General features: G+C 37.3%; 3 long non-coding RNA genes across 3 annotated transcripts; 2 read left to right on the top strand and 1 right to left on the bottom strand.

Annotated features, from left to right (window-relative positions):
* Positions 1 to 564: 564 nt before the first annotated feature.
* LOC113467116 lies at positions 565 to 1,189 on the top strand. Its single transcript, XR_003391302.1, has 2 exons — positions 565 to 690; positions 899 to 1,189. It is a non-coding gene; the product is annotated as an uncharacterized LOC113467116 (long non-coding RNA).
* Positions 1,190 to 8,184: 6,995 nt separating this feature from the next.
* On the top strand, positions 8,185 to 8,547 carry LOC113467117. The gene is made up of 2 exons (XR_003391303.1): positions 8,185 to 8,290; positions 8,379 to 8,547. It is a non-coding gene; the product is annotated as an uncharacterized LOC113467117 (long non-coding RNA).
* Positions 8,548 to 15,251: 6,704 nt separating this feature from the next.
* LOC113467114 lies at positions 15,252 to 16,508 on the bottom strand. The gene is made up of 2 exons (XR_003391300.1): positions 16,403 to 16,508; positions 15,252 to 15,413 (listed from the first exon to the last, which is right to left on the bottom strand). It is a non-coding gene; the product is annotated as an uncharacterized LOC113467114 (long non-coding RNA).
* Between the last annotated feature and the right edge of the window lie 8,523 nt (positions 16,509 to 25,031).

Raw genomic sequence — 25,031 nt, 5'->3', positions numbered from 1 at the left:
ACAGTCTTTGTGTTCATTACCATTAGGATAATGTTCTACTTCATTGGTGTGACTTTATAAATACATTTTTATTTTATTTTTTAAATCTGTTTAGGGCATTGAAGGTTTTTTTCAAGCATTTTTTTTTTTTATACCTATATATATAAATAATACCTCCTAAACATGCCTTGTCTTGTTTTTCTTCTTCAACTTGATGAAAATAAAAACAATGGGATTTTAATTAATCACCCATGGAGTGATAACCTGATAACATGATGAAAACACCCTGTGATAAAATGGTAGGCACAACATTTCTTATCTCCCCTGGTCAACTTTTAACCTTATCAACGAAGTAGCCCACATTTTTACTAACAAACCATTACAGTAATTGAAATTGAAATGTTATCAATGTCAATAGCCTTGTCTTGTTTTTCTTCTTCAACTTGATGAAAATAAAAACAATGGGATTTTAATTAATCACCCATGGAGTGATAACATGTTTCCTTACCGAAGGCAAAGGCCATAAAAAGTCAGTTCTTCAGTTGTCTGTTGTTCTTACATAGTAGTGATATGAGACTTAAGGTGGAATTTAATCATGATTTGCAGTATGTTCACCATGCAGAGATAATCCACAATGTTCATTTTGTGTGAGCAAAAGTCAAATGATGTTGATGTAACTTTTGGAGCCGTTTTCAATTAGCTTACTATCAGGTCTTTACAGTCTTTGTGTTCATTACCATTAGGATAATGTTCTACTTCATTGCTGTGACTTTTTAAATACATTTTTATTTTATTTTTTAAATCTGTTTAGGGCATTAAAGGCTTTTTTTCAAGCATTTTTTTTATTTATTTTTTTTTTATATATTCATATATAAATAATACCTCCTAAACACATTTCTTCTTTTTAATTTGATTTCAGATGAAATATAGCACCAAGTTGATTTATCTAGTCACAATTTACAAGGAAAAATTTTAAATCAAGAGATTAAAATTAATTGTGATATTGTTGAAGAGATAAAATTATCCAAGCTTGGTGCTCAAGACATTGAGAGCAGTCATGGGTGATCCAACCTATTCTGATTACTTCGTAAACTCAGGGTTCAGTGTTAAACAGGAACCCATGATTGTTGAACAGTCTGGTGGAATGCCAATACCCAACAGGAAGAATACATCAGATGTTATTCAAGGGTTTAAATTTGAACTGGGTTAGTTGCTTCTTTGACATTTTTATATTTCTGGTTTTACAAGGCAAATGTAAAATAAACAGGCTTGGCATTTAGCTGGGAATTGAACACTGCACTGAGTGGGGTTAGGAGAATCCAGTAGAACATGCTTGCCCAGATGGTCATATCCTTATACATATCACCCAACATAGCTTTATCGCTGTCGATCGACGCGACAGTGTTCGACGAGAAAGCAATAAACAAAGCTTCTGGTATTACTCAGTGTGGACTTTGCCTTTATGTAATAAAATATAACAAATGATAGATTGAAGATTCTGTAACTTTGTGAAGGTTCATCTTGACTAGGTAGGTTGAAATGATAAACATATACTTCTTCACCATTTGCAAATAGTGAAGAAGTATATGTTTATCATTTCAACCTACCTAGTAAAATATAACAAGGTTTCTTGTAGGTGATGTAAACATATCAAAATTAGTCATCATGGAGTCTAAAACTGTTCAACAACGCGTTAGCATAATAAAATCGACACATTACTTTTGCACGAGCATTTTCCTAGTCGATTTTTATGCATTGTTTTATCTTGCCCAATCTTTGACAGATCGATTGTAAACATATCAAAATTAGTCATCATGGAGTCTAAAACTGTTCTACAAAGCGTTAGCATAATAAAATCGACACATCACTTTTGCACGAGGATTTTCCTAGTCGTAATCGTGTCTTTTCCGTTTTTCTGACGAGAAATGACCTCCATGATCATGTAATTTTACCCCCCTAGACTATTTTTTGTGAGGGTATCTAAAGTCACAGGTTTACACCAACAAACCCATAAGCTTTGAAGCACTGAAAGGTGAAATTGAAAGTTGCATCAACGAGATACAGCCTTATTTCCTCGAACGAGAAATGACCTCCATGATCATGTAATTTTACCCCCCTAGACTATTTTTTGTGAGGGTATCTAAAGTCACAGGTTTACACCAACAAACACACAAGCTTTGAAGCACTGAAAGGTGAAATTGAAAGTTGCATTAACGAGATAGATACAGCCTTATTTCCTCGAATTTCTCATCGAAAATTTTGTCAAAAGGAAATGAATGTACCATCAAAGTCGAGGAAGTTATCTGTCTGATTATTGTTCCATACAAAATTTCAGAATGTTTACTTCTCAAATCATCTAAGAAGTCCATTTTATTCCACGGAGAACCATGCTTTATTAGATTATTAGACAATCAAATCTTGCGTTCTTATCCCACACCCTTTATATGTTATTTTAATTCTATTTGTACATTGTTCTATTCTATTCTAAGTCAGAATGTTTACTTCTCAAATCATCTAAGAAGTCCATTTTATTCCACGGAGAACCATGCTTTATTAGACAATCAAATCTTGCGTTCTCATTGGGACACCCTTTATATGTTATTTTAATCCCATTTGTATATTGTTCTATCATATTCTAACGTTATTTCACTTCTGTTTATATCCGCCAGGTGGCGTCCTCAGTCCCGATGCTCATGATTTCTCACTGGATGAAGAATTTGATTCGGAAGATGATAGTGACAATGAGGGACACTATGAAGATTTCTCCTCAGACCAAGGTACATAAAGTAAATATTATGAAATAAAGGAAACTTGATAAGAAAAAATTAAAATAAAATTATAATGGAATAATGGAAGATTTGAAACTATCTTGCTGTGACAAAAAAACACTAATTTCTATCGGGTTTTTTATTTATAATTTTTATTGTCAAATTTCACTTCCTCAAACAATTCACTTGCAACTGTTCTCACTTTCTTCTCTCATATAAACAGACCTCTATTTTACACCCATTCACCTAATATTGAATTGCCCCGGGCGGGAATCGAACCCGCGGCCTAGCGCTTACAAGGTAGACGCACTACCAACTAAGCTAACTAGGCTGGCTCAAAGAGATTTGATAGAGGGAACTGTGCTGAAATATAACTAATCGTCCCAAAAGCGAACACTTCAGGATAAAATCCACCCCGGGCTGGAATCGAACCCGGAAATTAAGCACCCTGTTTACAACTTAGCCTTTCTCCTGAGAGTTTGATGGATGCGATATGCTCCTTCAGTTCAATGTCTACCCTACCCTGTACGTGAAATAGAACTTACTTGCTGAATAGTCTGCCTACATGTTCCGAGTGACAGTGCAGTGTATGGAACGCAAAGGATAAGCCCAGACACACAATAGCTCCCAGGAAGAAGGCAGCAAACACTAGCTTCTCCTTAAGTTCAATGTCTACACTGTACGTGAAATAGATCGAGATCCCGATGAATGCAATGCAACCTGGTGACAAAAATCAGAATCATAAATTGATCAGTTGGGGGTTGAGTGGATTGGAAATAGATCAGTTGCGCTTACTTGGGTGATGTTTCGAAGTCATAGAGCAGGAAAAATGAGGACCAACGGAATTTTCTTTTTTCTTCTACGACTTCTAGATCCCGAGATAAATCGATTTAAAAAATACCGGTAAATCGTAAACTTTGACGTCACGGCATACGTTCCCGTAGGCGATGACGTCACATCAAATGTCCCGAGCAAAGCTCCCTTGCAGGTAACGCATTAATGTGTTTGTGCGCATACGTTTCTGCGCATTTCTTTCTGCTCCTCCGCTAGCGTGCTTGCATAGTGGCGCTACCTAGCGGACAAAAATAGCAACTGCGTTAAGTCTGACGTCACAAATCTTTGAACTTTTTCGTTATAAAAATTGAATTTTCGACCTTTTACAGTTGTTTTTTCGGAGTTTTGACCTCAGATTTGGATTTTTCCCAACTTTTTACATAGGAATCGACCATTTCTTTAAAATTTTTACCCACTTGCAACTCCTCCATTAAAAAAAAGTAAAAAGGGGAATAATAAGAAGCTTTCTAGTGAGCCAAAAAAACACAACCATGACTCAAACGTCTGATTTTGAAAAGGTTGATCTAGTTATCACTAAAAGGAATTAAGCTAAAAGTGTCACCTGAAGTTTTTATTTCTCTTTTCAATAAATCATGTTGAGGTATTTACAAGACTGTACCAATGTACCATTTTGACCCCGCCGGGAATCGAACTCGGGTCTCCCGCGTGCAAGGCGAGCGCAGTGACCACTACGCCATGGGAGCTGACATGTATATTTATTAGACAAGGACTCTGGATGAGTTAACAGGTACTTGGCAGAATAAAGAAAAGGTATTTTTTTGTGACATGGTGGGTATCCCATAGTCCAGGCTCATCCCGCTGTCCATATACGAGGTACCCACTATTTCAAATGACCCATTGACCCACTATTTCCACTATTCTAGAGGCTGAGAGCCTCTTCACAATTTTTGTTGATATCATTTATTACCGAAAACCTCCTCCTTTGACAATTTATCACAGTTGTTCAATTTGAACCGAATTAAAATATAGGCACAAGGAGGACCTCATATGTTAGTACGCTCTCAAATTAATCGTTTAAAAAAGTCCTGTTTTACACACCTGTTTAGGAAAATGCTGGAAATTTCCTTCCCTTCCGAGGTATCAGGTAGACCTGACAAGCGGACCTTTTCAGCCGTACCTGTCAGGTTTACCTGATAGTGAGTGGCTGGCCTTACGTTTGTGTTGATTTTTCTGTCTTTTGCATTACGTTTGTGTTGATTTTTGTGTTTTGCATTACGTTTGCGTTGATTTTTCTTTTGCATTACGTTTGAGTTGATTTTCATTTCCAGATGGTGGCGTTGCAGTCGCCATTCTTCAGCAAACACATCAGCCTCAATGGACTCTGCAAGAGAATAGAAATGGCGCTCTATCCACCACTGCCTAGCGGGGTTTTGTATTCAGATAAGGTAAGATTTTTTTAAGAGGCTTGATAGAGGGAACTGTAACTGCTAAGGTCTTATCGTCCCGAAATCGAAGAGAGAAGGAAGACGGGATAGGAGAAAGCCAGCTGTTCCGAGAGCGAACATTATCAGTTCAGGATAAAATCAGCCCCCGGCGGGAATCGAACCCGCGGCCTAGCGCTTACAAGGTAGACTTGGTAACAACCAAGCTAATTATCCTGGCGATGAAATTATACAAACCTGTTTGACACATAAAGAGAATTGTCAGCTCCCATGGCGTAGTGGTCACTGCGCTCGCCTTGCACGCGGGAGACCCGGGTTCGATTCCCGGCGGGGTCAAGAAATTTGTATCATCCAAAGAATTGATACCGTGACTGGCTGTTGCGGGGCCCACTCAGCCTCGTGAGGAAAATGAGTAGCTATGACATATAAATGCGCATAGCGACCGGTGCCAGCATGGTAGGTAAACATTGGATTTCAGGATTATTGAGATATTGGGAAAATCCTACAATGCTGCAGTGAGCACCAAAGTTGTGACATAATAACACAAACTGCATTTACATTTTTTTACATAAAGAGAATTTACTCAATTCCCGTTGGGTCTTATTTAAAGGCCCTACCAGAACTTAGGAATGATTTTGGTTTTCAGGTGGGGAAAATCATAGAGAGTTGCCTGATTCCAAATCCAGACCTCAGACTCAACATTGATACTTTGGTCCAAATGTCCAGTACGTAAAATCGATATTTTCTCTCTTCGATTTTCGTGCGTGCCGGTGGGCGCGCGAACGTTAGGAATTCGAAGCGCCGCCCGGTTTTCTAAATAATGCGTCAGCCAGACCACGTCCCCTAGCCAGACCACGTCCCCTAGCCAGACCACGTCCCCTAGCCAGACCTCGTCCCCTAGCCAGACCTCGTCCCCTAGCCAGACCTCGTCCCCTAGCCAGACCTCGTCCCCTAGCCAGACCTCGTCCCCTAGCCAGACCTCGTCCCCTAGCCAGACCTCGTCCCCTAGCCAGACCTCGTCCCCTAGCCAGACCTCGTCCCCTAGCCAGACCTCGTCCCCTAGCCAGACCTCGTCCCCTAGCCAGACCTCGTCCCCTAGCCAGACCTCGTCCCCTAGCCAGACCTCGTCCCCTAGCCAGACCTCGTCCCCTAGCCAGACCTCGTCCCCTAGCCAGACCTCGTCCCCTAGCCAGACCTCGTCCCCTAGCCAGACCTCGTCCCCTAGCCAGACCTCATCCCCTAGCCAGACCATGTCCCCTAGCCAGACCTTGTCCCCTAGCCAGACCACGTCCCCTAGCCAGACCTCGTCTACCTGAGTCAGTTCTATAAACACGCTGCCGATTTCTGCTACAAGTAAGTCTTACGGAGTACCTGTTTAGTATTTTCCTTTCGAAAACCGAGACAAAATCGAAAATCCCCTCTTCAAGATACAATCTTATTTTTATAGTTTTTTCTGAGATAATAAAAAAAAATCATGAGAATCACCAATTCTGTCTCTCTATTTTCCCCTGGCCTTATCAACATTTCCCTTTTGGGGGACACTTTGTCTACACGGCCCTTCCCCCTCCCGCGTTTTATTCGTCTCAAACTCTCGAGTTAATCAAAACCCCCTATTGTCTGAACTCAGCATCCGTAATAACTCAGCCTTCATGAGTATGTATGCAATCTGCAGTACTCTTCCTCTCTCCCCCCTGCCGGCGCAGTGATGTATGCAATATGCCGTACCTACTTCTCTTTCTTTTCCTCCTCCTTCTTCTTCTTTTTCTTCTTCTTCCTTCTTCTTCTCCTCCTCTTCCTTCTTCTTCTCCCCTTCCTCCTTCTTCTTCTCCCCTTCCTCCTTCTTCTTCTTCTCCTCCTCCTTCTTCTTCTTCTTGCCTGTCTCAAGAGACTTTCATGTTAATCAAAACCCCTATTGTTTTAACACAGCATAAATTGAAACCAAAGTTAGAACTTAACAAAGTTAGAACTTCACAAAGTTAGAACTCAGTAACTCGACAAAGTACTGAGACATCAATCAAGATGAAAAAACAAAGTCAGAAAGATTTGTCGTACTTTAAGCAAACGTCTATGGTCGATCGACAAACAAGGAAGAACTCATATTCTAAAGTTTTTCCAAGGTTTTATAGAGGGAGGTTTTTTTTTTAAGAGGTTTGACAGAGGGAACTGTAACTGCTATGGTCTTATCGTCCCGAAATCGAAGAGAAAAGGAAGACAGGATAGGAGAGAGCCAGCCGTTTCGAGAACGAATATTATCCCATTTAGGATAAGAGAAAGCCAGCCGTTCCCAAAACGAACCTTATCTCTTTTGGGATAAAATCCGCCCCGGGTGGGAATCGAACCCGCGGCCTGCTTAAATGACAGTGCCAAAATGATGATGTTGTCCACTGTACACTGTTAATGCTATAGTTAAACATTGTACCAGATTAATTAGACTTATTTTATCATGGACACTCGTTGCTATGTTGGAAGCCCAGAAGAGGTTAGGTAGTAGAGTTGGAGGCTTGAAACTTGAAAGTAAGTCGAATTAATGTATTGACCGTTATAATGAACTCTCAATAATATGTAAAACTGTACCAGACTAATGTTAACCTTCTTATAAATAAGCGCTATTATTATTATTATTATTATTATTATTATTATTATTATTAAATGGCAGTGCCAAAATGATGATAATGTTGTCCACTGTACAATGTTAATGCTATAGTTAAACATTGTACCGGATTAATTAGACTTACTTTATCATGGACACTATGTTGCTATGTTGGAAGCCCAGAAGAGGTTAGGTAGTAGAGTTGGAGGCTTGAAAGTAACTCGATTTAATGTATTGACCGTTGTAATGAACTCTCAAGAATATGTAAGACTGTACCAGACTAATGTTAACCACGGTTCTGCGAGTTTTTTTTTTTTAATCTTTTTTGCTACTATATCTATTCTTTGTTTCTCAGGGCATGTCGCCTGAAGAAGAAAGCTCAGCACGAGGCTAACAAGATCAAGCTAGTAGGCGTAGAGTGTGAACATAAGCGCCTAATGTCAGGTATCTCCATGTTGAAGGAACAACTCGTGCTCATGTGTAGAGCAGAACCTAGCGAGCGAGCCGACCTTGCCGCCAAATGTGATAAAATCGTCAAACACGCTACCAGTAAGTGCATTTTTTACCCCTTCAAAGTCTTTATGTATTTTAAATTAATATTACGAAAAAAGAAATAATTACATCACTTGTTTTACGTTATTATTACCAGAAATTTCAAGTAATATTGTAACCTTCATTACAAATTTCTCAGATCAAGTAGATACGTGTGTAGCTAGGTAGTTGTTTGAATGCGTATGTGTACCGTAGTAATATTGTAACCTTCATTACAAATTTCTCAGATCAAGTAGATACGTGTGTAGCTAGGTAGTTGTTTGAATGCGTATGTGTACCGTACACTGAACAGTTGAAAAAATCCCATTTGAATTGATTTGTTTTCTAAAGAGTTAAAAAAAGTCGCTTTAAAAAGCTATGTTTGAATTTGAACGTACGTCGTACTTTGAAGTATTAAAAATTAAATGAGAAAAAAAAAAAATCAAAATTTAAAAAAGTAAAATGATGATTTTTAAAAACAAAGTTCCTTATTTGTTTGAAAATTATTCAGAATCAGAGGGCATCATCATAGTTTCTGTTTTTTATTCATGGGTAAATTGTACCTGTGTTCCTTTTTATTAATAAACAAATGAAATTCAAAATTTTCAACTCCGCTCAATATTTTTACAAACATAAGTTTTTAAATTCCAATGTTTGTTAGTCAAAACATCATAACTGTTGAACGGTGAGTCTGATTTGGACAAAATTTGGCAAGCCTGTTCTGCCTGTGTAACACATATAGGTAAGCGAATTTTCATGTGTTCAATCACTGGTAATTTTGGGCTCCAATCAGGTCTTTGTAAGCGCCTAATGTCAGGTATCTCCATGTTGAAGGAACAACTGGTGCTCATGTGTAGAGCAGAACCTAGCGAGCGAGCCGACCTTGCCACCAAATGTGATAAAATCGTCAAACACGCTACCAGTAAGTGCATTTTTTCCCCTTACAAAGTCCGTCGTCATACTCTCCAAGAGAGTTGATGAAACCAAGTTATGTATTTACTTATCGTGTGTTCCGAAACAAAAGCTGCCAAGTCTGATTCTTCCCAATAATTCCGATGTCACAAAATCTCTTCGACCATTTTATTAAGAGTACTCTTTTTAAATACCTACATCAACAATAACTTTTTTTTGTCCTAAAAAATATAAAAAAGAGACATCTTAGCTTTTGTTTCCGGACCCACGATTGCTGTTATTCGAGTGTATTGAGTGTAACCATTGATCATTCTCTTCTCTAATTGGCCAAGACAATAATACCGTATTCCGATTGGACGATAGCACAAGTTCGGGACCTAGCAAGTCGGTTTAACACGGGATATAAGATCGAGCTATGTATACCTTACCCATAGCCTGATTGAGTATTGAAACGATTTCATGTTAATCAGACTTGGTAAGATGTTTGTTAGTCAAAACATCATAACTGTTGAACGGTGAGTCTGATTTGGACAAAATTTGGCAAGCCTGTTCTGCCTGTGTAACACATTAAGCGCCTAATGTCAGGTATCTCCATGTTGAAGGAACAACTGGTGCTCATGTGTAGAGCAGAACCTAGCGAGCGAGCCGACCTTGCCGCCAAATGTGATAAAATTGTCAAACACGCTACCAGTAAGTGCATTTTTTCCCCTACAAAGTCTATTTATATGTTTGTTACTCAAAACATCATAACTGTTGAACGGTGAGTCTGATTTTGACAAAATTTGGCAAGCCTGTTCTGCCTGTGTAACACATATAAGCGAATTTTCATGTGTCCAATCACTGGTAATTTTGGGCTCCAATCAGGTCTTTCCTAGATCATATAAGTCTAGTACTGCCTGGTATTATATCATAGGTATGCAATGTGCTTATTTTTTGTTCCAGATCATAGAAGTCTAGTCATTTGATTTACACTATTGTTTACATTTTTTGTTTCCTAGTTGCAGCAACTAGCTTGCTGTTGCAACCTATGTCTGACCATAAGCTTCTGCAAATTTTTACCATAACGTATAGAAGCTTATTTTTTTTTTTTGTTCTAGATCATATAAGTCTAGTACTGCCTGGTATTATATCATAGGTATGCAATGTGCTTATTTTTTGTTCCAGATCATAGAAGTCTAGTTCTTCTTCTTCTTTCTTCTTCTTCTTCTTCTTCTTCTTCTTTGCCTTATCCCACTCAAGTGGGGTCGGCATTTCACGTCAGTCTCTTCCAGTAGGTATGCAATGTGCTTATTTTTTGTTCCAGATCATAGAAGTCTAGTTCTTCTTCTTCTTCTTCTTCTTCTTCTTCTTCTTCTTCTTCTTCTTCTTCTTCTTCTTCTTCTTTGCCTTATCCCACTCATTTCGCGTCAGTCTGAGTCTCTTCCAGTCGGTTCTGTTATGCACCTCATTACCGGACAGCCCCTTCTCACGCAGATCTTCATTTATACAATTTTCCCATTTCTTCTTTGGTCTACCTCTCCCTCGCTTGCCTTCCACTTCCAGTCTTGCAATTTTCTTTCCTACATAGTTCTCCTCTCGTCTCTGAACATGTCCGTACCACTGCAGCCTTCTTCTTTCTTGTATTTTCTTTGAAATTTCCGTAACTTTGATTTTGCTCCTTATTATCTCATTTCTTATCCTGTCCAGTCTCGTCACTCCACAGCTCCACCTTAACATCCTCATCTCTGCCACCTCCAGTCTTCTTTCGTGATTCTTTTTCACTGGCCAAGTTTCTGAACCATACATCAATTCCCTCGTTCTTTCTAATTAAAAAAAAAAAAACAGCCTGTAATTTGTTCAATTCTTTTTAAGAAACATTTTTCTATCGGGTTTTTTATTTATAATTTTTATTGTCACATTTCACTTCCTCAAACAATTCACTTGCAACTATTCTCACTTTCTTCTCTCATATAAACAGACCTCTATTTTACACCCATTCACCTTATATTGAATTTTATTCAACAACCGAATATTTGAATATTACTTACATAGGTTTACATATATTTTGCTACATGATTTTATTTTGGTTGTTAGGGTTTACTTCTGTTGTTCTTTATTTTTGTATGACATGGTCAGGGTGTGAAAGCGCCTCGAAAAACTTGAAATGTATTGAAAAAAAAACTTCTAGATTTTATCCTATTCCCATTTCTTTCATGAAAGGAGTTTTTTTTGCACTACGAAGTTTTATTTCATTAGTTTTATTTTATTTCATTGTCAGAACCAGCCTAAATTCTCTGTATTGATTGATTGATTGGTTGATTGATTGATTGATTGATTGATTGATTGATTGATTGATTGATTGATTGATTGATTGATTGATTGCTTGATTGATTGATTAACAAATCAACGGGTAAAACCCATGTATAACTGTGACCCATTTAATTTTTTTCTATTCAAGGCCTAAATTCTCAAAAAGTATTTTTTTCCAATCAATTTCATAGCAATTTTAAATTTCAATCTCCAAGAATTCTCTTCTATTGATCTATTCTTTGACTATTCTATTCTATTCTTTCTGTTTCACCTGACTGTGTCCTACACATTACGCTTAGCTATGTTTAGTGCATCTACATTGCATTGTCATATTATAATGTTTAACAATTATCTAGTGTCTAGTTATATAAACTCTGTTCACTTTATGTTGAGACCAAATATCTAGGAAACAGGGATCAACCGAAGAAGAGTTTGTTAGCTTATTGGTGAATGAAACTTCGTTTTCCTCTCACAGTGCTTTTTTTGTCTTCAAAATCTGTTTTCCATCACTTCAATTTAAATGCAGAATTCTGTTGTCTTGTATTCGATTTTTTTTATTATTGTTTCCCGTACAGCAAGAGTCTCGCAAGACTTCGGAGAAATATTGTTTTTAATATCTCTGATTCAGCAACAAACTCTCTTCAGGTCAGTCTAGGTTTTCGTCTCTACTGTAAGTGAACAGAGTTTGGTTTGTATCGTTCGGGTGGGGAATGAGACTAGTTGAATTAATGAACTTAACTATCTATTATTACTATAATAAATAATAACTAATAGCATCAGTTTTGTAAACAAATATCTGTGCTGTTGTCATGGTAACTGTTAGGATTGTGTTAATTGGACTAGACAAGTTCAAGTATTGGTATTCTTAATAACAGAGATGTTGGTAATTATTACAAATGAGGTAAAAAAAAAGAAGAAACTTTGCCCTTGTCATGTAGGTACATAACAATACTAATCACTTCATTGTAGTTACCTTTAAAAATAATAACCAAATAAAATTGAGAAGAAGTTCATTGAAAAAAGGACGAAAAAAATTCGAAGTTCAATGAAAATTCTTGTGATAAAATTACCAGGTACCCTACACCATGACTATAATGTTTGTATAATCATAGTGCCTATTGTCCACACGAAATAATGAAGATGATTTGAGTTTTTAATTTGACCACTAATTAGATGGGTAATTATTACAAATGAGGTAAAAAAAAGAAGAAACTTTGCCCTTGTCATGTAGGTACATAACAATACTAATCACTTCATTGTAGTTTAAAAATAATAACCAAATAAAATTGAGAAGAAGTTCATTGGACGGTCGCGCTGCGCGCTCCCGGGGCTTCGCGGGATTGTGCATGGGGTCGCGCTTCGCGCTCCCTTGTTTACGGTCGCGCTGCGCGCTGCCGGGGGCTTCGCGGGGTGAGCATGAGGTCGCGCTTCGCGCTCCCTTTGCTTCGCCCCTGAACACTAATGTCGTCCCTGAGTCTTGTTTCGAAGAAATGAAAACTGAAAGCGAGAGGAAATATTAAACGTAGGAAAAGTTTTGCTGGCCTCAAACCTTGTTCCCTGTGTATTCCTTATGGGGAACTAAAAAACGTCAATATCTCGCGAACGGTTTGAAATTTTGGGAGTTTCCGATTTTTCCCAGTACCTATAATGTTTGTATAATCATAGTGCCTATTGTCCACACGAAATAATGAAGATGATTTGAGTTTTTAATTTGACCACTAATTAGATGTACAAGGAATCCAATGGTGAAAACCGCATCTTCCTAGCTCATCTAGAAGTGGGTTAGAATTTGTATACGTGAGTCAGTCAGTCAGTCAGTCAGTCAGTCAGTTACACAAGGGGCTGTATATATTTTAGATTCTCTGCTCCATTCAATACATGAAAAGGTCTCGAAAATTTCGATAGGCCTTGAGTTAGATTAGATACGTTTAATCTTTTCGAAGAACAAGAGATAAACCAACTTGTACGTAATTGAAGATTTGGTAACAGATGAATTTTTTTCGTTAATGACCTAGGTTACCATTCATTTAAAATATCAATTACAAATGTTTATGGAAGTGTATTGTGTTTGGATTAGAAAGGTATCTAATTGTAAATGTATATGGTCTCGTATTTTCGAAAGAGTTCCTACAAAGTTTGGTGCGCGGAATCAAGGATGTTGTTGGTTGTTGGGCAATAATATTGGAGAATGGTGACCCTCCTTTCTGTTTGTTAGGGGTTTAACGCCACTTCCCACTACACATGTAACTGTTGAAGTTTTTACTGACGGAACTTTATCTGTTTACGATAAAATCCTCCCCGGACGGGAATCGAACCCGCGACCTAGTGCTTACAGGGCAGACGCGCTCCCTTCCAAGCTAACTAGGCTGGCTCCCCTGCTGGTTTATCGGAATGCACTCATTCTCTCCATGCAATCCGCGACAGTGACATTTTATCACAAAGTTTGGTGCGCGGAATCAAGGATGTTTTTGGGCAATAATATTGGAGAATGGTGACCCTCCTTTCTGTTTGTTAGGGGTTTAACGTCACTACACATGTAACTGCTGAAGTTTTTACTGACGGAGGTTTACCGTCCATTTGGTTAACTACAAGTTACAACTATTTACTTACCTAACTAGCGATAGCGCCTATAGCAGTTCAGTTTAGGTAAACTTTAAAACTCACTCAGAAAAAGAACCTTACCGAGTCCCTGAAGGGTTCCATCGGACCCTAATTTGTACCCGAATTGGCCGGGACAGTCCCGAATTTCAGGGGGTGTCCCGGCGTCCCGTTCAGTTTTTCATTTTGGAGGTTTACCGTCCATTTGGTTAGGTACAAGTTACAACTATTACAAGCTGTCCGCCTCCCCCATATTATTCTTAGTCCTTAGCTAGCCTGACTGGAACCGGGAAAAGCTGGCAGGACGCAATTACCCTGATGGTCATTGGTCACCCATTGATTGACCTTTGCTCCTAATTGGAAATAATTTTGTCTCTTCAAATCTATTTCAAAGTTTTCAATCTCCCTAAAATCCAGTTTTAGGATTCGGATTTCTCCAATTTTGATGAATCGCGATATTTTTTCATCTTTAATCGTGATTTTATTTCGATTGAATCGCAATCCAGATTTTGTTCGCGGATTTGGCGATTATGGTCGCGGATTTGGCGATTTTGTTCGCGGATTTTGCGATTATGTTCGCGGATTTGGCAATTCGCGTCCCGAATCGACATTTTGGATATTTGGCAAGCCTATTCTTAGTCCTTAGCTAGGCTGACTGGAACCGGGAAAATCTAGCAGGACGCAATTACCCTGATGGTCACTGGTCACCCATTGATTGACCTTTGCTCCTAAATGGAAATAATTTTGTCTCTTCAAATCTATTTCAAAATTTTCAATCTCCCTAAAATCCAGTTTTAGGATTCGGATTCCTCCAATTTTGATATTTCGCGATGTTTTTTCATCTGTAATCGTGATTTTATTTCGATTGAATCGCAATCCAATCTGAATCAAATGGTTGGATAGGTCTCAAGATTCGACACTGGAACTCAGTGGGAGTACTCTCAATATTTCGCGGTCCTCTCTCTTCTATCTTGAAGATCATCCTCTACAAGACTTGCATAGTTTCACTTCTTGTTTTCATCCTTTAGTTTGGTTTGTGCGGTTTTGCAACCAGGATCGCCATGCAAAAGTTCGCTGTGTTTGAAATTCTCGTGTAAAAAGAATTAATCCAAATTATTTCTGCCTTCGTTTTTTTACTGTGGGAGTACTCTCAATATTTCGCGGTCCTCTCTCTTCTATCTTGAAGATCATCCTCTACAAGACTTGCATAGTTCCACTTCTTGTTTTATCCTTTAGTTTGGTTTGTGCGGTTTTGCAACCAGGATCGCCATGCAAAAGTCCGCTGTGTTTGAAATTTTCGTGTAAAAAGAATTAATCAAAATTATTTCTGCCTTCGTTTTTTTACCGTTTTCTAACTTTGTGGTGAAACGCTTCAAACTTTTATTTATTTCCGAGTGAAAATTTGAAAATCTCATTTGTTTGTTTGATCAATGTGATTACAATAGAGTTGTGTTGTTTGCTTTCTTAGTGTTTTTTAATTTTTAGGTATTTTTTCTCGCTTTTGCTTACCTTTGATGATATTTTCCATTTTCTGAACATCTGCTTGATCAGATTTCTCGACTTTCTTTTTAGACCTTTGAGTGTTTTCCAGTTCTGAGTGTTTTTCGAGTTTCCCGCTGTAGATTTTGTTCGAATCACTTATCACTTGTTCCGCTGTGTTTCTTCTGTATAGTTGGGGTAAGTAGTGTGTAACTGTTTTATTATGTCTCATCTTATTGTCATGTGTAATTACCTATTTTTTCCCTCCAGTAGGTATTTTAGTGATTGGACTGATTAGCGCCGTAGGTTGACTTCAGACGAAAAAAATCCCCCCACAACCATTTTTTTAGTTTTTTGGCTTTTTTTCGGACAAAATGTGCACCACCACTTTCGTGTTCTTGGTAAAAAGACCTTTAATTTGATATATAGGTCGACCAGGTTTGGATAAGTCCTCCTATGGGGACAGATAGACACCGAATCGATTACAATAGCCCGTCCCTTATACACACGGTATGTGTTGGTTGGTTCCATTTCAAGTTTAGATATATGTAGGTACCTACTGACTTTCTGAACTTGCCTAACTAGCGATAGCGTCTATAGCAGTTCAGTTTAGGTAAACTTTAAAACTCACTCAGAAAAAGAACCTTACCGAGTCCCTGAAGGGTTCTATCGGACCCTAATTTGCACCACCATTATCGTGTTCCTGGTAAAAAGGCCTTTAATTTGATATATATAGGTCGACCAGGTTTGGATAAGTCCTTCTATGGGGACAGACAGAGTGACAGACGACACCGAAGCGAATACAACAGTCCGTCCCTTATACCTTTTTATTACTACTGTAATAAAAAAGGAAGGACGGACTAAAAATCCAGACAGGTAGGTTTGTGGATGTGTAAGACGTCCTTATATTTTTTCCTGGTTCCACCCGAATGCAGTTATTTGGGTAACTCAAGGATCGTGCTATCATTTGGACGGTATTTACTACCTACTGTACATACCTACTTACTGATTTTGCTTACCTTTGATGATATTTTCCATTTTCTGAACATCTGCTTGATCAGATTTCTCGACTTTCTTTTTAGACCTTTGAGTGTTTTTCCAGTTTTGAGTGTTTTTCGAGTTTCCCGCTGTAGATTTTGTTCGAATCACTTGTTCCGCTGTGTTTCTTCTATATAGTTGGGGTAAGTAGTGTGTAACTGTTTTATTATGTCTCATCTTATTGTCATGTGTAATTACCTATTTTCCTCCCAGTAGGTATTTTAGTGATTGGACTGATTAGCGCCGTAGTTTGACTTCAGACGAAAAAAATCCCCCCAAAACCATTTTTTTGTACTTACTGAACCTACCTAACTGCATAACCCTGAAGAAACTATTTCAGTCCAAATATTTCCGAATTTAATTGATGTATTCTAAATACAATGAATTCATTGATTTCTAAAAATACTTTATTGATCTCCATGATTATCCATGATAACAAGTAGGTATTGCCTTAACATTGTTTGGAGGTACCTAATCCCAAGAATTTCGTCAATAGATGTTATTACCAGGTGATTTATTTATTATTGTTAGATATTATTAGTCTAGCTGGGGGACTGTAAACAGGAAGTATGTAGGACCTATAGGTAAAAGAGGTCAATCTTAAAAACCTTAGAAAAAAGGTCATCTACCTAATACGAGTACTTATTAAAAAAAGGGGGTTGGTATCAGTCGAATAATCTAAGTCTTAGATTCTCAGAAGTACATTTGTACCAACGTACCTATGTGCTTTTACTGAGCACGTTTAGACCCCATTATCGAAACTAAATATACTTAGGTATAGGTAATTAAATTCATAGGTGAGTAGGTCTTATAATCTCTTAATTAAACATCGAGTTATAAGGTTTCAATTTAGTTTGTAAGGTTTTTATGAAGGAAGACCACTCAACATGTACATATGATGGTCTCTGGAAATATCTTAACCATCGGTATTTTTTATTTATTTATTTTACAATTAACTGGACCGCTTTTTGGCGGTTTTCAGCTATATCGACTAAACGGTTAGAGATATTGTAAATGTTACAACAGAACACCCAAATAAGCACCATTCAATAGGATAAGGAAAGTCGTGTGATGTTCACACCAGATTTTCTTTTTTTTTAAGATTGTACCTTGGAACCGCTTTCGCATTACTTCAAGGCAAATTCTTTTACATCCAGGAACGGAAAAGTTCGGACAGAAAATTTCTGGCCTGGCCGGGATTAGAACCCAGCACCTCCAGGTTGAGAGTCAGTGCGGGCAGCCGTGCCCCCTAACACCTTGTGTTTCACCCTGTATTATTATTATAAATACAGAGCTTGGGTTTGATTCATTATCAGCATTGTTTTATAATAAACTTCAATAGTACAAGTGATAGTAAGAAGAGTACCTACTAATAGAGGTTTATAGTAAGAGAATAGTAAAGATGACCTGTTTCCCACATGGCAGGTATTTTGTTCCTTGCAACACCACAACACACGCCACAGTGTGAAAATGAAAAGTAAAAACAATGTGAAGAAAGAAGGTGGAGTAGAAGAAAAAGGAGATGATAAAGGTGGAGTAGAAGAAAAAGAAGAAGAAGAAGAAGAAGAAGAAGAAGAAGAAGAAGAAGAAGAAGAAGAAGAAGATGAAGGTGGAGTAGAAGAAAAAGAAGATGATGAAGGTAGGTTAGGTAGCTACTAAGATAACTAGGACATTTTAGAGGTTCTAAAGACTCTAGGTCGTCCTTTATTGGAAATCAGAACATGCACAGGTGTCAACTATCATTAACTTGAGTCTGTAATTCCTAGGGGCCTTGCAACACCACAACACACGCCACAGTGTGAAAATGAAAAGTAAAAACAATGTGAAGAAAGAAGGTGGAGTAGAAGAAAAAGAAGATGATGAAGGTGGAGTAGAAGAAAAAGAAGATGATAAAGGTGGAGTAGAAGAAAAAGAAGAAGATGAAGGTGGAGTAGAAGAAAAAGAAGATGATGAAGGTAGGTTAGGTACTAAGATAACTAGGACATTTTAGAGGATCTAAGACTCTAGGTCGTCCTTTATTGGAAATCAGAACATGCACAGGTGTCAACTATCATTTTATCTTGAGTCTGTAATTCCTAGGGGTAAATAGGTATTTTTAATGCCTTTGGTAAAAACGAAAACGTCTTTTTGGCAACTATGTATCACTTTAAATTGTGTAGTAATTAATTCCTAGGGGTAAATAGGTATTTTTAATGCCTTTGGTAAAAACAAAAACGTCTTTTTGGCAACTATGTATCACTTTAACTTGAGTAGTAATTCTATGAAATTCCTATTAGGGGTGTTAAAAACGAAAACGTCTTTTTGGAAATTTGGTGTTCTCGTCACATCCACCAATTTTCAACTTTCGTATCTTTCTTCTGATTCGGTAGGTGACACATCCACCATTTTTACTTTCTATTCTCGTCACATCCACCAATTTTCAACTTTCGTATCTTTCTTCTGATTCGGTAGGTGACACATCCACCATTTTTTTAGTTTTGAGCATTCACATATAGATATTATTAGGTTATTTCCCTCATTTCCACAGTAGGTAGGTAATAGAAATAGGTATGCATATCAATGCACTTTACAACGTACGTACCTATAAGTAACCGTAGGTCTAGATACGTCCTATCCTCTGCTAATACACATAACACTTCAATAGGTATGTAATCTATGTATATCAGGTGTTAGTTACAGTAAGGAATGACATTTAAATGGATTTATATTAAATGGGTTTTTGATTTATGAGGTGTTAATACGATAATTTACGACAAAATTTGAACTTTAGCCCTGGTCAGATTTGAAGGAACCCATTTATTATTACTATTTTGTGTTGTAAATATTTTGTTTTTATATCAGCAAAATTTAGAAGGTGATGCCTTGCATGGGGTAAAGTGGTTAAATTTATATTAGACCGTCACATGGGTCATCTGCAGGTCATCACAATTTTAATCAAAGGATCTGCAACAGACTGAGACAGGTACCTACTTGCGTTTTTTGAATGTGATAGTAAAAACCAAAGAATAACCATGTAGAAACTGTGCAGAATGTCTTGTGCACTAGTTTCTCTCTAATATTAAGATGATTTTAGGTAACACTAACACTGTGTTATACAACTATTAGTTTAATTTTATTCGGATGAAAAAACCTTCAGTCATATGGCCCATGTCTTTTGAATGATATTTCATATTTACATAAGAATCTCATCCATCATATTGTTGTATGAATCATGAGTCCTTTATCATGTTGAATATAATATATATCATCATGAATAAGATTGAATTTATCAAGGGGCACAAGAAAAGAAGTCGAAATACGAGTACAATAGAACCTCGATTATATCAACTAATTTGGACCGAGGGTAGTTGATATTATCGAGGTTCTGGATATAATCGAAATTTCGTATAAAACAATGAAAATAGGGCCAAATTTAGTGGTACAAAAGAACAAAATAGGGAAGAAATACCCTTTTATTTTTAAATTAAATAAAACAAACCAAGAAACAAACAAAAAACACATCTTCGATATTGTTTTTTTCGTCGTTAGTCTCATTATTTGAACACTTTCGATGATCTGTTCCTTCTTGATAGGGCCCCGATAGAATCGGATTTCCTTGAAAGATAGGGAAACCCCCGATTTTTGGAATAGAGAGTTGATATAATCGAGTTTCTACTGTATGTATGTGTGCAATAGTCCTAAAGACCTAAACTAAAATGGACGCGGCACATCAGGGATCAGGAAGAGACCGCGCCTTAACATAATAATACTCTTTTCTCCACTCTGTTTTTAGACTAATTCAAAATTGTTTCCTCAAGTCTGATAGGAACACCCTGTATAGGTAGGTATTTCACCGGACCATTCTATTTTATTCTAGTTTTAAATGTCTTTCATAATTTCATATTTAAAAGGTGCTCTGACTTGTGACTAGTGATGATATTTCCAGACCATTTTGTTTACATATTTATGTAGGTATAACAAAATGCTAACTCATCCTCTTCTACAAATATTATTATTAATTATTAGAGCTCATTCTGATTTAGATACCTAACCTATAATAATATCAACATGTTATCTAATAATATCAACATTGTTGTGTGTTGGTTGGTTCCATTTCAAGTTTAGATATATGTACCTACCTACTGATTTCTGAACTTAGGTACTTAACTAGCGATAGCGCCTAGCATCAGTTCAGTAGGTAAACTTTAAAATTCACTCAGAAAAAGAACCTTACCGAGTCCCTGAAGGGTTCCATCAGACCCTAATTTGCACCACCATTTTCGTGTTCCTGGTAAAAAGGCCTTTAATTTGATATATAGGTCGACCAGGTTTGGATAAGTCCTTCTATGGGGACAGACAGAGTGACAGACAGACAGACGACACCGAAGCGAATTCAACAGTCCGTCCCTTATACCTTTTTATTACTATTGTAATAATAAAGGAAGGACGGACTAAAAATCCAGACAGGTAGGTTTGTGGATATGTAAGACGTCTTATTATTACCTATGGATGTTTATTGCTATATTTTACAAGCATTTTTTCATCGTAAAAATTTTATAGGTCCTACTGCATTGATAACGTCGATGTCAGATAAGTTCCTAATTCCAACACAGATTTTTTTTTTGCTAGTAGGTATCTTCTTTTTTTGAATGGATTGCTTGGATTGTATGGATTTTCAATGTCAATATTAATTAATTTATTTTATGTTTATTAATTTGTGGTCCAAGGTCTTCAATAGTTTCTCAGGTTATGTTTAGGTCAACATGATTTGGGGAAAAGTTTAGGTCATGCATGGCATTTACTTCCTGTGTCTAGGTAGCACAGTGGTTGCATTGTTTTCTTGATAAGTGGAATAGTATGGGTTCGAATCCTAAGCAAGGCATGGAATGTTAACCATATAATAATAATACGCTAAATTTCACCTGACAGATTTTGCTGCAGTTTTGCCTCCCGCGCGGCAAAACTGCAGCATGGCATACCGCGGTGTACCCTAATAGGCAGATAATTGTCCAGTCTCTTAAAGCAATAAATAATTTCACCAGCCATCAGGCTCAAACAATGAAATACCTATAACAATAGACACTACGCATAGAAATGCTGAAATCACAATTGACAATAAAAAGAAGAAATGAAATACCCTCAAATACTGAAATACTCTATTGTGAACAGACGATTTTTTCTTCAATTTTAAAAGAGGATGATTCTCGATTTTTAAAATGGACATTAAGAAATGTTGAAACAAAAATAAAATAAGTAGATGAAAAATTCCTACTCGTTCCCTGAATCTGAAACAATGTAAGCACAAGGAGATAAAACAGTTATTTGTCACTAGTTTGTAAGGTTTTTATGAAGGAAGACCACTCAACATGTACATATGATGGTCTCTGGAAATATCTTACCATCGGTATTTTTTATTTATTTATTTTACAATTAACTGATGCTAATGTCAGACACTCACGCTCAGACCTATAAGGTATCTCAGACAGTCTGTAGCTGGTGTAAAGAGCCATTGACTCAGCGTTGTAGGTGTGTTGCGTCTCATCATTGTAAAATGGTACCTACAAGTGTCGTCCTATAGGGGTATTTTTTATTTATTTATTTTACAATTAACTGATGCTAATGTCAGACACTCACGCTCAGACCTATAAGGTATCTCAGACAGTCTGTGCCTGGTATAAAGAGCCATTGACTCAGCGTTGTAGGTGTGTTGCGTCTCATCATTGTAAAATGGTACATACAAGTTTCGTCCTGGTTCTGAAAAGCTCAATTTTAGTTTTTAATTTAACTCATTGTGGATATCTACCTGCTGATATCAATAGAGTGAGTAGTAATTAGGTGTGTTTGTAATTCCGAAAAAGTACCGAAAATGCATATAAAAAATCAAATAGGTAACTGCTGATATCAATAGAGTGAGTAGTAATTAGGTGTGTTTGTAATTCCGAAAAAGTACCGAAAATGCATATAAAAAATTAAATAGGTAACAAATGAAAAGCTCAATTTTAGTTTTTAATTCAACTCATTGTGGATATCTACCTGCTGATATCAATAGAGTGACTAGTAATTAGGTGTGTTTGCAATTCCGAAAAAGTACCGAAAATGCATATAAAAAATTAAATAGGTAATAAAGCTAACGAAGTCTTTATTTTATCTCGTGTGATTACCCTAATCTTTTAATCCGATGAAACAAAGTAAACCAAAAACCTTGGTAGCAAATGCTACAGGTAGCAATGTTTCCTTGTGGTTTCCGAGAGACAAAACAGACTTCATTTAGGCTTATCATGGTCAATGTTAACCAATAGTTAACATGAACATTGAATTCCCGATCCATGGCTCTTGCTTGGGATACGGATAAAATTTTGGATACGACCCTGGGGCCCCAGGCTATTTTTTGCTAGAAAATGTAGCAATAATAGTAAAAATATTAACCACTTTTTGATTTCTCCCCTCCCTCACTAAAATCCTGAATACCTTTTTACCTGACCTATACACCTTGGTAGCAAATGCTACAGGTAGCAATGTTTCCTTGTGGTTTCCGAGAGACAAAACAGACTTCATTTAGGCTTATCATGGTCAATATCAACCAATAGTTAACATGAACATTGAATTCCCGATCCATGACTCTTGGGATACGGATAAAATTCTGGATACGAACCTGGGGCCCCAGGCTATTTTTTGCTAGAAAATGTAGCAATAATAGTAAAAATATTGACAACTTTTTGATTTCCCCTCTCTCTCACTAAAATCCTGAATACCTATTTACCTGACCTACATACCTACTTGTAATTAGCTAAATTCCTTCACCTACATATACCTACTTGTAATTAGCTAAATCCCTTTCAGGGGTGAGCTATTCATTCCTAACGAAAGTCACAACTTTGGTTCGGGGTCACGTTGTTTTTTGGGTCTTTTGGGTTACTAGGAAGCTATTCGCTATGAAAACTCATTTTGTTTTATTGAAATTTTTGGTGTGCGAGAGGTGGAAAAAATTCTTTCAACTGATCCTAAGGTTATACGTACGTATTGGTTTCCGAGAGACAAAACAGACTTCATTTAGGCTTATCATGGTCAATGTTAACCAATAGTTAACATGAACATTGAATTCCCGATCCACGACTCTTGCTTGGGATACGGATAAAATTCTGGATACGACCCTGGGGCCCCAGGCTATTTTTTGCTAGAAAATGTAGAAATAATAGTAAAAATATTGACCACTTTTTGATTTCCGCCTCCCTCTCACTAAAATCCTGAATACCTATTTACCTGACCTATCATACCTACTTGTAATTGGCTAAATCCCTTTCAGGGGTGAGCTATTCATTCCTAACGAAAGTCACAACTTTGGTTCGGGGTTACGTTTTATGGGTCTTTTGGGTCACTAGGAAGGTATTCGCTATGAGAACTCATTTTGTTTTATTGAAATTTTTGGTGTGCGAGAGGTGGATAACTCTTTCAACTGATCCTAAGGTTATAGCAAGCTTACCTCACAGCACGGTAATTCAATGTTAAACTTCAATCCACATGAAGTCTCAATGGACAGCAGACATAACAGAGAAACAGAGGTAGAAAAAACGAATTAAAAAATATAAATAAAAATAAATTAAATAAAAGATAATTAATAAGTTAGTTATCTCAGCATAAATACGCACCTGGCAGGTAGGTAATAGGTATACTTACGAGTAGGTATAAGAGGTAGGTAGGTACCTATAAATAAGACTTACCTACCTCTAACACGTACTACAAGTAATCAGTACCTATTAGTAATATGAAATAATAGATACTAGGTATATTGGTACCTAGGCACCTACAGAAGGCTCATCAATTATTTATTAGATGTCTGGTTAAATTAGTAGTTGTCTTGTGGGGTTTGGGTCATCTTCTTGTTTTCCTTTCAATATCAAGGCCATGTCATTACTGAGGGCACATCTCTATAACGTCATCAGTCCTCAAGATAAAAAATACTGATTGCGCCGGCCGCTCACTTTGGCATAAAATCAGAAAAAATGGCGCAACACGCAATACTGCTCAGCTCCGTTGCAATCCTTTCCATTTTTGATAGAGGGAAGAATGATAGAGGGAACTGTAACTTCTAAGGTCTTAGCGTCTCGAAAGCGAAGAGAGAAGGAAGACAGGATAGGAGAAGCCGTTCTGAGACAAACCTCATCTGTTTAGGATAAAATCCGCCCCGGGCGGGAATCGAACCCGCGACCTAGCACTTATAAGGCAGCCACCCTCCAAGCTAACTGGGCTGGCTTTTTATTACTTTTAATTCTGCTGAGGTACCTATCTTGCCTCTTGCCCATTCCTATATAACCCAGCTAACCCTTAACCATTTCACCATGTGTAATGCTTAAAATACACAAGACATACCACTGTCTGTGTTCATCCAATTCCATCATTCTATCTGCTAAGTATTTATTTACTTCTCGTGTTTATTATTATACCCCAGGGGAAGGTCGTCCGGTTTAACCACTCATAAGTAGGTATCATCTTCACTTAATTTCTCAAGTTCAAAGTTAACATTATTGCCTGGGGTATATTTCCGCATGACGATTGCTTTATGTGAGCTTCTTCATTTATTATTACCTATGGATGTTTATTGCTATATTTTACAAGCATTTTTTCATCGTAAAA

Source organism: Diaphorina citri, unplaced genomic scaffold, assembly GCF_000475195.1.
Source record: "Diaphorina citri unplaced genomic scaffold, Diaci psyllid genome assembly version 1.1 scaffold407, whole genome shotgun sequence".
NCBI classification, from domain to species: domain Eukaryota; kingdom Metazoa; phylum Arthropoda; class Insecta; order Hemiptera; family Psyllidae; genus Diaphorina; species Diaphorina citri.
Note: the sequence above shows the minus strand (reverse complement) of the source record. Positions and strands in the feature narration are given on the sequence as shown.